Here is a 12478-nt window from a genome sequence, read left to right as displayed (position 1 = left end):
TGCCGGACCCCCGCCGGTCAGAAGCTGATGATCTATCCAGAGGAATGATCATCAGTGAAAACAAACTGCAGAACCCCTTTAATTTCATTTGCAGATTCGCTGTGTGTATGAGCAGAGTCTACAGACATCGCATTCAGGATTAATCTAGTATAAAGTAACATTGTCTTTAAATTTCGTTATCTTTTTCTGGGACAGTGGTTTATAGATCACCCCCGGCAGTGCAGGTACGTTTTAGGAAAACATTGTTATCAAATGATCGTCGATATAATACATCAGACGGGGGAAACAATGAATCCAGTGAACAGACTCCACTCCGTCTCCCTAATCGTATACAGAGGACCTGCCTGCACCGCCGGGGGCCATCTGTCTGATAATATTGTGTAACACAAATATATACACAGTACAGACCCTGCAGTTTGGACACACCTTCTCATTCAAAGAGTTTTCTTTATTTTCATGACTATGAAGGCATCAAAACTATGAATTAACACATGTGGAATTATATACATAACAAACAAGTGTGAAACAACTGAAAATATGTCCTATTCTAGGTTCTTCAAAGTAGCCACCTTTTGCTTTGATTACTGCTTTGCACACTCTTGGCATTCTCTTGATGAGCTTCAAGAGGTAGTCTCCTGAAATGGTCTTCCAACAGTCTTGAAGGAGTTCCCAGAGATGCTTAGCACTTGTTGGCCCTTTTGCCTTCACTCTGCGGTCCAGCTCACCCCAAACCATCTCGATTGGGTTCAGGTCCGGTGACTGTGGAGGCCAGGTCATCTGGCGCAGCACCCCATCACTCTCCTTCATGGTCAAATAGCCCTTACTTTCAAAGCTTTCCCAATTTTTCGACTGACTGACCTTCTTTTCTTAAAGTAATGATGGCCACTCGTTTTTCTTTACTTAGCTGCTTTTTTCTTGCCATAATACAAATTCTAACAGTCTATTCAGTAGGACTATCAGCTGTGTATCCACCTGACTTCTCCTCAACGCCACTGATGGTCCCAACCCCATTTATAAGGCAAGAAATCCCACTCATTAAACCTGACAGGGCACACCTGTGAAGTGAAGACCATTTCAGGGGACTACCTCTTGAAGCTCATCAAGAGAATGCCAAGAGTGTGCAAAGCAGTAATCAAAGCAAAAGGTGGCTACTTTGAAGAACCTAGAATATGACATATTTTCAGTTGTTTCACACTTGTTTGTTATGTATATAATTCCACATGTGTTAATTCATAGTTTTGATGCCTTCATAGTCATGAAAATAAAGAAAACTCTTTGAATGAGAAGGTGTGTCCAAACGTTTGGTCTGTACTGTGTGTATATATATATATCTCATACTGTTATATACTACTACTAAACACTGCACTGTAGAATAGAACACACTGTGCTAAGTTGTACCCATATTGTGGTGAGACAATGAATATATTTTATAATTTAGTCTTTATTGTTCCTTTACAGGTTTGGCATTTGATTTGCTCGCTTGCCTTCAGTGTCCGGTCTCATCAGACTCCCCCGACGGTGAGTAATACCCAGATCGTGGTGTGATATAGTAAGGCCTCTTTCACACAGGCATTGCGGGAAAATGTGCGGGTGCGTTGCGGGAACACCCGCGATTTTTCCGCGCGAGTGCAAAACATTGTAATGCGTTTTGCACTCGCGTGTAAAAAATCGCACATGTTTGGTACCCAAACCCGAACTTCTTCACAGAAGTTCGGGCTTGGGATCAGTGTTCTGTAGATTGTATTATTTTCCCTTATAACATGGTTATAAGGGAAAATAATAGCATTCTGAATACAGAATGCATAGTAAAACAGCGCTGGAGGGGTTAATTTTTTTTTTTTCAAATTTAACTCTCCTTAGTCCACTTGATCGCGGCCCGGCATCTCCTTCTGTCTCCTTTGTTGAACAGGACCTGTGGTGAGCATTAATTACAGGAACAGGACCTTTGGTGACGTCACTCCGGTCATCACATGGTCCATCACCATGGTAAAAGATCATGTGATGACCGGAGTGATGTCACCAAAGGTCCTGTTCCTGTAATTAATGCTCACCACAGGTCCTGTTCAACAAAGGAGACAGAAGGAGATGCCGGGCCGCGATCAAGTGGATTAAGGTGAGTTAAATTTATTTTTTTTATTTTTTTTAACCCCTCCAGCCCTATTGTACTATGCATTCTGTATTCAGAATGCTATTATTTTCCCTTATAACCATGTTATAAGGGAAAATAATAATGATCGGGTCTCCATCCCGATCGTCTCCTAGCAACAGTGCGTGAAAACCGCACTTGCTTGCGGATGCTTGCGATTTTCACGCAACCCCATTCACTTCTATGGGGCCTGCGTTGCGTGAAAAACACAGAATATAGAGCCTGCTGCGATTTTCACGCAATGCACAAGTGATGCGTGAAAATCACCGCTCATGTGAACAGCCCCATAGAAATGAATGGGTCCGGATTCAGTGCGGGTGCAATGCGTTCACCTCGCGCATCGCATCCGCGCGGAATACTCGCCCGTGTGAAAGGGGCCTTAGAGAAGTTCCAGGAATCAAATCCCAAAAGCACGCAGGACGCGGCTCACTGGGAAAGACAAACCTTTTATACTGCGCACAGAATTCACACAGTCTGGACTCGCGTCCCAAATTCTCTGGCCACTGTCTTCAGTTAGCAGAGCTTGTAAACCATAAATGATGTAATTCATACGTAAGCCAGATAACGAAGGGTTACTCCCATTCCTGCAGCAATTAATAACCAATCAGAAAGCGTCTTAACTATTACTTTATTCCTTTCCAACTATACTGCGCATGAATATTCTTAGCGTTCCTGTACATAGGTCCTGACCATGTACCGCTCTTGTCCTGTATTTAGTCATATGGCTCTGAGGCATTTCCAAGATCGTCTGCCACCTTCGTCACCTCCCAACATAATACCCAATAACAAGTGTATTGATCTCTCCACAAGTATTTCCTAGAAGTAAACATGTCTAGCATTCCTGCACATGCGCTGAGCAAAAGGGGAAGCACTGCAGCTTCTAACCACGTGTCTCAGATGTTTCTAGGTATCCTGCAGCCTCTACTACAATATTATTACGACCTTTTATCATTTTCACTGCTTTGCATTTTATTCTATCGGTTGCACCGTGGTGTCCGGTGTCCGTCGACACGGTCGTATTTTACTCTGCACGGTGCGGCATTGTTCCTTTTACTGTGGGAAAGTTCTATTTTCTTTTTGTGGTTACATATGTTAATTAGTTATGTAAGTTTTTATTGATTTTAGAGACTTGTAGAATGAGAATTGTGTTCTATTTTTATAGAAATGGAGACGAGGTACAACGAGATCTTGAAATTCCTCATTGCTGGAGAATACCCATCCTGGTGTAGCAAGTCCCAGAAACAGAACTTCAGGCAAACCTCTGCTAAATTTACAATAAAGGGTGACTATCGGACGTACAGTCGGTCTTATTTGTTTGTAAAGATAGCTTTGCAATGAATGTTGCTCTTTAATTTTCTACTTTCATTACAGAAGGAGAGCTCTTTGTTGGAGGAAGAAGAGTTATAAAAAGCGAGGAAGAAGCAAGGAGGATCTTCGTTGAATTTCATGCATCGGCCATTGGAGGACATGCAGGCATCAATCGAACACGATCGGCCGTCTCCTCGAGATTCTATTGGCATGGAATGACCATGGATATTGATAAATGGGTACACACTAATTATCTTTAGATTGTACAATAATTAGGAAAGCTGTACACAGGTTAACGGCTCATTTCCAACAGGTCCAGGAATGTGATAAATGCCAGAGGTTTGGGAAGCCTTTATCCGCTCCACAGCCGTTACAGTGCACGAAGGTAAATGTCTCCTATAGTATTGCCTAACAGATTAGTACATTGGTTTATTACAAATAAAATCTATTTGTTTCATCGCATTAGGTCTCTGCTGTCTGGGAGCTTGTTGGGATTGGCCTGACGGGTCCTTTCACAAAGACACTGGATGGTTTCCAGTATATTATGACGGCCACGGATTATTTTTCCAAGTGGGTGGAGGCCTTTCCTCTGAAAACAAAATGTGCTGCTGAGGTGGGACGCCATGTTTGCTCCATGATCTACCGATATGGTTGTCCCAAACTAATACTTTCAGACCAGGGTGGAGAATTTGTCAATCAAGTATGTGTACAATCAATTTCCTATTGCTGTTATTACAAATATTTTGTAATATGTATGTTTATTAGAATTGTATAATAATATAATTTTTTTTTAAAATTTGATTTTCGTTTAGCTCAACAACCACATGTGCAGTCTATTGGGGATTGAAAGAAGCGTGACAGCGGCATATCACCCACAGAGCAACGGCCTGGATGAGAAGATGAATGATAACATAAAGAGGCAAGCTTGTCTCCTCGCGGCTAGCCCCGTCCACGCTCTGCCTTTTTGGTTGAGATTATCAAATCTGCTGATCTCAGCCAATTCAGTGCCTTCTCATATGAAAGTATGGGAGGCTAATGCACATGCTCTGCAGAACGCTGCACTCAGCATCTCCTCATAGAGGTGCTTTTGAATCAGCAGATCTCTATGGAGAACGTCAATGGCGTGGAGACGCTGGCCCAGGAAAGAACTCTGTAGCCTATCCCTGCTTTTATAGACACCAATACAACTACATTAAGCTGAGGGCTATACATTCCACATTATTTGTGAGACCGTTGTAAATGTGTTTCTTTCTTCTTATTTTATTCCTTTATAGAGCTCTCACAAAATTGGTGAATGACAAACAAAATAACTGGGCCGTGTATTTAGATGCAACATTATTTTCCATAAGGTCGAAGATCCAAACAACCACCAAATTTTCACCCTTTCTCTTGATGTACGGGAGGGAGGCGGTTTTCCCCGCCGAGGTTCCTGTTGAACTGCCGGTGAGTTGTTACTGTTTTAGTAGATGTAATAATGAATACTGATCTCGCCTCGTTCTGCTTGCTTTATTCAACATAAGTGGCACAAAAAATTGTCATAACATTGAACCAGAAATAAGTGTTAGTTAACTGTTTTCTGCCGTAACCGTATTTATAGATGGTGTGCAGATGAACACATGTAACTAATCAAAATAGATTTCTTTATTCATAAACATTGTAATCTTAATGGAAATCAGAAGTGATAATTATTAATAGCTGTGACTGTACAACAAATGGTACTTTTATTTATCAATACAAAATTTCAATAATTTACTATTTGGTGTATTTGTGTTCATGGTAGGGATACAGAATGAAGAAAAGGGGAAGGGGCTTCCGCTTTGAGGCTAAACGCTTGCGCTAACAGATTGCATGTATAACAAGGCATTGGTCAGTTGTATGAATCACGTTGCAGAGTCGTGGTTATGGCATGTTCATGTGTATGTCCCTGTTGCTTCTGGGCATATAAGGCCACGGAAGGTGCTCTGGTTGGTTTACGTGCCAAGCGTATGGTTTTGCTTCTTTTTGAAAGTGGGGGGTGAAAGTGGGGGGGTAAACCTCCTCGTAGTGTGATTGGCGCTACTGTAGTCCTATAGTAACTTGGTGGTTGAGGGGTGAAGTAGATGGGGTGTTTCGAGTGTAGCGTCTCAGTGTGGTGGCTGGGAGGTAAGTCTGTGTTAAAGGTTGTGTGGGTGTATTTTTATAATATTTTAAAAAAATGTTCTTCACAGCTGTCGAACATCATTCTTCCGGAGGAGAAGACTTATGTTACTTTTGTAAATAAGCAGAAAACATCAATGGAGAAGATACAGGAAACAACAAAGAAAAATATTGACACGTCGAAGGAAAAGCATAAGATGATGTATGCAAAGAAAGTGCTGAAGAAACACCAGAATGTAGTTTACTCTGCTGCCGATGCGATCAAGGCTGCAACCGTTGCTACTGACCATTCATACGCATTTCGTACTCCAGATGTTTTGGACTGCACCTTCCATGATGGTGCTCCAGCTGTTTTGGACTGCACCTTCCATGATGGTGCTCCAGCTGTTTTGGACTGCACCTTCCATGATGGTGCTCCAGCTGTTTTGGACTGCACCTTCCATGATGGTGCTCCAGCTGTTTTGGACTACACCTCCCATGATGGTGCTCCAGCATTAGGAGAAATGTATTTCACAGTATCTGCAGTGCCTGATGTTACCAACCTCTGAACTAGACCGTGATCACGGCACACAATGGTGAAGTCTCTCCGCAAACTGGAACAGCTTTTCACATGCCAGATGATACTTGACATGAGCATCAAAGATGGGCCTCTTCACCCGCCTCGTGTTCCATAGGAGAACATGCTTGTCCGAGTTGTCACACAAAAATTTTTTTTACATATATATATATATATATATATATATATATATATATAATAGTTAATGGCGTGACAGACACAGTGTATGCAGATTTGCGTGCAACGTATATACAGCAGACAGACACAAGGATTGTGGGAGCTAAACCGTATTAAATAAAATAATTAGGAGTGCTATACATAAACAATGCATAGTAAAATAGAGATTACAGAATTCAGGGACAGATGTGGGGCAGTGACCGATAGATTGGGGTGCAGTCTCTCAGCCGTCCCTAGCGAGTGACTCGATGGCTGGGCTTTTGTTGTAAAAAGTATGGCAAGGCTTTGAGATATTGGAAATAAATATTTTGTTGTCAAACTAATGTTGCACACAGACCTCATATACTGCGCAGCCCCTCCATCCAATACACTGTCCCACCGATGTACTGCAGAACCCCCACCCCCGGCTGGCTGATAGTGCAGGGAGAGACTGACCTGATCGAAGCCAGCAATGCATCTAAAGCGTGCTGTGTACGCGTGTACGCATTGTGAGGGTAAGGAGAAAAGGCCGTCCGATCTCCATACCCCTGAGGGTGCACGCGCGGTGTCCGTGAGTCAGCGCTCCCTGTAATTTTACCTTACCCGTGCCGTGGTAGTGCGCTTGCCTGGAAGTCACGAGGGGTAAGGTATTTTCACGAAGGATTGTTGTTAGGACACCGGCATACTGTACTTGTAGATCACGTGCCTAAAAACCAGTGAATGCAGCGGCTCGTTATAGACATTAATGCCAGGCCCACCCTAAACCCCTCAGTGATGACTCCTTTTCCCTCCAGTAGTAGCCGTCTACCTTGTTAACCCCTTAATTGTGACCTTCAGGGTAGAGCACGTCGTCCTCACCTCTCATCATCATCATTCTTGTTTTTAGTTTTTTTTGCTGTATGTGACCTGTTGGGGTGTGGCCGCTGAGGGCCCATAACGTGGTCCCAGGTTAGCTTTACATTACGTGAGGGACGTTGACACCCCCCCCCCCCCCCCCCCCCCGGGTCTTATGGACATCATACAGGAGTTGAGATGGGGTCGCATCATGGCCGCTTGGGGATCAACTGGAAAAATCTAAAAGTGGCCTCATGTTGTAGACGGGTCCAAATTAATTAACAGAAGTGGGTGGGGCCAGTGATACCGCAGTGCAGAGCTATATCCCGCCCCTGCAGAACCAGATACCATAGTGCAGCACACAATGCTGCCGCCCGCCCCGCAGTATGGAGCCGTATCATGGCCCTGACATATGGGAGGGCTCCTGCGGGCCGGGGGCGCCTGATACTCCGACATTATTGATGCTGAGAGCATCCGATCATTCCCTTACGTCCTAACCAGTGGCACAGATGGGGTATTCTGCCCCTGTGGACTGGTTAGGACAGGTGGAAGTTTTAATGAAATAAAAGAACTGAACATATACACGCCCTCCCTGCCCCCAATAAAGAGGGGCGTGACCCTCAGGACATCGTGTTTTTTTCTGTCCTGCAGACAGGACAGGTGGTCTACTCCATCCCTAGCAGTGGAGAGTGTTTTTATTTCCCTTTTGGGAGCGCTTTTTCCGCTCCTTCTATGCCGCCTGAGGTCTAAGGCTCCCTTAGTCTCTGGAGCGTTCGGCCTTACCTCGTTCCGAGGACTAAAGCGGCAGTAACGGCATCGCGCATGTTCTGCTGAGCGCCGCCATCTTGCAGAAGTGACGTCACTTCCGGTTTTCTCCGGCCGATTGCAGCAGCTTCGGCCGGGGAATAATTTCTGTGTTGGGCTTTTTTTGCGCCTTTATCAGATTTAGGGGGCCCTCTCTGGGGTCCCAGAGGATGTTTTGGCGCCCAAACATTCTATTTAAGCGTGGTGAGGCTCCAGGTTCAGTCTCCTGGAGCGCAGATTTCTGTCAACCTTGAGATTGTCCGTGTGTGTTGGTTTGCTAGTGCTGTTTACTTGCAATCCTCTGTTATTGCTAATAAGCCTTTTTTCTTTGACCTTGCTAGGATCTTCTGGGTAAAGATCCTGAAGCTTGCTGTTAAAGGTCTTTGTTTTTTTCTTTGAATTTATGCTGAATTCATATCTCTTCTATTTTCAGCCATGTCTTCGGTGAGCGAGAGCCCAGCAGGAAGTCCTCTGGCAAGAGACGCCACCTGCAGTGCCATGACTGCCAGATCGTGCTGGAGGACAACTACGCCTTTTCCCAGTGCCCACCCTGTAGGTCCAAGACACTCCCCCAGCAGGAGCCGACGGTCCACGACGTTGTCGATTGGGTAAAGGGCTATATGGAGACCAATATGAACCAAGTGAACGCTTCTATAGAAGAGTTGAAATATGCCCTGGGTTCTAAACGCCGTCGTCCCTCCTCTCCCCATCGGGCGATGGAGGTATCGGGGATTCAGGAGGCGAGAGACTGTTCAGCCTCTTCCTCTGAGAAGGAGGACGGTTTTTCGTATTTTTTTTCTGCCGTAAAAAGCCCAGCGGCTACCAAGATCCATCCGGTCGGGGGACCAGGACGTTGATCCGGGGGAAGCCTCATCTTCTGCCTCTAAGGGGCCTAGGGCCTTTAAAGCAGATAGTTCTCTCCTGTCTCTGATGAAGACGGAATGGAGAAAGCCGGAGAAAGGTCCAGTGTTGACCAGAAGATTTAAGGCAGTATTTCCGGTCAAAGAGGATCAGGTATCTTCCTGGGGGCCTGTCCCAAAAGTGGACATGTCGATTTCGAAACTATCAAGAAGGACCCTAATCCCATCAGACGACGGGTCAAGTTTGCAAGATCCAATTGATCGGAAGGCGGATAGCGCCCTTAGACGCGCTTATGCCTCGGCCTCCGTCGCGATTTCTTCTTCTGAAGTGGCGAATTTCCTAAAGACAAGATTCGCCCAAATTCAGTTTGACCTAGACCAGGGGGTCTCTAGGGACGACATTCTGGCCTCATGTAAAACGGCCAGCCTTGCCATAGACTTCCTGTGTGACGCAGCTCCACAACAGTTGAAGCTGGCATCTAAGTCCATGGCAGGCGTCCGCTTTGGTTGAAACCATGGAAGGCCGATACAACCTCGAAGCACAATCTTTGTGCCATGGCATACGAACCCGGCAAACTCTTTGGTGCAGAGCTTGACCAAATAATGGAAGGGCTGTCGGACAAAAAGGGCAAGTCCCTTCCCCAGCAGTCCTTTCGTGGTCGGGGCAAAAGGTTTGGTTCCAGGTCGGAACCTCAACCCAGAGGGATTGGGGCTCCCGTAGAGGAGGAAAATCCTCTCGGGGTTCTAGACCCCATCCAAGAAGTCCTCGGCGCTCTGATTGCGGGCCTCCTCGAGGCTCTTGGTATTTAGCCGGTCTGACTGGAAATCCCAGGCTCCCTTCTCCCCACATTCCCCTAGGCGGTCGCCTACAACATTTTCTACCTTGTTGGCAGGATTATATCCAGGACAATTGGGTCCTGCGCATAATTTCTCAGGGCTACCTTGTGGACTTGAGCAGTCCGCCTCCGGACAAGTTCATCCAAACAAAGCTTCTTCCCAGCAACAAGCAAGAGATTCTAGAGAATTACGTGCTAGAATACTTTCAGAAGGGGGCCTTAGAAGAGGTTCCTCTCCAAGAGAGGGGAACAGGTATCTACTCCCCAGTTTTTCTGGTACCCAAGAATACCGGAGGTTTGTTGGATGATTATAGATTTAAGGTTCTTCAACCGTTTCATAAAACAAAAGAAGTTCCGTATGGAAACTATCCAGTCGGTGACCAATCTTCTTTTGCCTGGGAGATTTCTTGGCAACCTTAGACCTCAAGGATGCTTATCTCCATATTCCCATCCATCCTGGGTCCAGAAGATTCTTAAGTATCGCAGTAAACATCGGGGGGGGGGGGGTCCTAAGACATTTTCAGTTTGTAGCCCTCCCGTTTGGGATTTCTTCAGCCCCACACACTTTCACCAAAGTGGTGGTCTCTGTGATGGCCGGTCTAAGGCTTCAGGGCCTGAGTATAGTTCCTCAGAGCTCCTTCCCAAGCGATCCTGTCCCAACACATCCAACAGGCTGTTACATTCCTGCATCAGTTGGGATGGATAATCAATTGGGACAAATCCCAACTTCAACCAGCCACCTTGGTAAGGTTCCTGGGGTTCATGGTGGATTCAGTCAGGATGACTATTCATCTCACTCCAGAAAGAAGGCAATCCGTGCAACGAACAGCCCGTTCTCTCTCTATACCAAAACAGGTAACGATTCGAACATGGATGAAAATGTTGGGACTAATGTCTTCAACCGCAGAAGCGGTACCGTGGGCATTATGGTATCTACGTCTGCTCCAGTCGGAAGTACTAGCCAAGTGGAATCACAGTCCAGTGGGACTTAATTCCGTGCTCTCCCTGTCTTACAAAATCTGATCCTCTCTAAGGTGGTGGTCCCACCTCAAGGACGGCAAGTCCCTGATCCAGCCCTCTTGGATCATACTTACTTCAGACGCATCCCTAGTAAGCTGGGGTGCGCATCTTCAGGACAAGACAGTCCAGGGAACTTGGGCACCTCAGGAGAGGTTATTGTCATCAAATCTCCTGGAGATCAGAGCAATCAGACTAGCTCTTTTTCATTTTGCTCCCTCCATTCGAGGGAAGGCTGTGAAGATACAATCAGACAGCATGACCGCTGTGCTGTATATCAACAAGCAGGGAGGCACGAGGTCACAAAGTCTCCTGAGAGAGATAGGGGTGATACTGGATTGGGCAGAAATGAACCTCACCCACTTGTCAGCCGTTCACATCCACGGAGTTCACAATGTGATCGCGGACCGCCTGAGCCGAGGTCTTCCAACCGGAGAATGGTTACTTCATCTAGAGGTCTTCAAGGAGATAACGCTCAGGTGGGGCATGCCAGAGATCGATCTCATGGCAACGAGGTTCAACACCAAGGTGGAGGGGTATTGCTCCCTTTACAGGGAGGACAACCCGGTGGCAATAGATGTTCTGTTAATCCCATGGAGGTTCAGGCTGGCCTACATCTTCCCTCCAATTTCCTTGATACCAAGGGTCTTGATGAAAATCAGGCAGAACCAATCGTCAGTCATCGCCATTATCCCATACTGGCCGAAAAGAGCTTAGTTTACCCAACTCTTACAGATGAGTCGGGGTCAATTTCTGAGGCTTCCCCCAGAGAGAGTACTGGTGTCGGGGGACACCCAGATCTCCTCAAATGTTCAACCTGACGGCCTGGAGGTTGACCAGTCCCTTCCAAGGATAGAAGGGCTATCGGGGTCTGTCTTGAGAACCTTAGAGCACTCCAGATCAGAAGCTACCAATAAGGCCTACTCCAGAATCTGGAAGATTTCTTCATCCTGGTGTACTAGGCATCAGCAAACATCCGCTGAAGCTTCCATCCCGTTAATTCTCCAATTTCTACAAGACGGTCTGGACAAGGGGCTATCACCCGCTACCCTTAAAGTGCAGATTTCAGCAATCTCTGCTTGTCTCAACAGAGCTATTTCTCAAGACCCCCTTATCAAGAGATTCCTGAAGGGAGCCTCAAGATTAAAGCCTACAGTAATCAGACCTATCCTGGTTTGGGATTTGTCGGTCGTGCTCAGGGGGTTATCATCTCCCCCCTTTGAGCCCCTAGAGGAGGCGGGATTCAAGTTCCTGATCTGGAAGATCACCTTCTTGTTGGCTGTTACCTCTGCAAAGCGAGTTGAGGAACTCCAGGATTTTTCTGCCTTTTGAGCCTTATACAAAGTTCCCGCAGGATCGGGTACTTCTCAGATTTTTGCCAACTTTCATCCCAAAGGTTCCTTCCTTTGACAATATTAACCAGGTGATCTCCCTGCCAACGTTGGCTCCACCCCCCTCCTCTGAGGAAAGAGGGCTCCATACCCTCGACATTTCGTCTTAGGATTTACCTGGAACGCTCCAAGGTATTTAGGAAGCATGAAAACTTCCTTATCCTTTTTTCCAGTACCCATAAGGGGAGGAAAGCCTCTAAGCCCTCCATCAGTCGTTGGATTAAAGAGGCAATTCGGGAGTCTTATATGTCTCAGGGCTCGGAGCCCCCTGAATTTGTAAGGGCCCACTCTACTCGAGCAGTGGCCACTTCTTTTGCAGAGAGAAGCTCGATCCCATTGGACGTGATCTGAAAGTCGGCTTCTTGGAGTTCTCACTCCACTTTTATCTCACACTATAGAGTGGATGCTAGAATACATAGTTATTCCTCATTTGG

Source organism: Bufo bufo, chromosome 10, assembly GCF_905171765.1.
Source record: "Bufo bufo chromosome 10, aBufBuf1.1, whole genome shotgun sequence".
Classification (NCBI taxonomy): Eukaryota; Metazoa; Chordata; class Amphibia; order Anura; family Bufonidae; genus Bufo; species Bufo bufo.
The sequence above is the reverse complement of the archived record's forward strand: the minus strand, read 5'-3'. Positions refer to the sequence as shown.